Source organism: Penaeus monodon, chromosome 22 (genome assembly GCF_015228065.2).
Source record: "Penaeus monodon isolate SGIC_2016 chromosome 22, NSTDA_Pmon_1, whole genome shotgun sequence".
NCBI classification, from domain to species: Eukaryota; Metazoa; Arthropoda; class Malacostraca; order Decapoda; family Penaeidae; genus Penaeus; species Penaeus monodon.
This window is the reverse complement of record NC_051407.1, coordinates 8,081,860-8,082,081: the sequence shown is the minus strand read 5'-3', so window position 1 is coordinate 8,082,081 and position 222 is coordinate 8,081,860.

Here is a 222-nt window from a genome sequence, read left to right as displayed (position 1 = left end):
ACATTTATTTAATTTCTGAAGAGATTACACTTCAATTGGAATAAGATAAGCTGACAAAGTGAAAAAGGTCTCTATTATGTTGTAGAGAATGTCAACACATTTTTAGAAGTAAAGAAAGAGAGATAATGAAAGCGAAAGAAGGGCAAGGGAAAGGAGATGGAAGAACTAGTCGAAAGTATTAGTGGGAAAGTGTCACGTGAACAGAGGAAAGTAAGGGAAAGG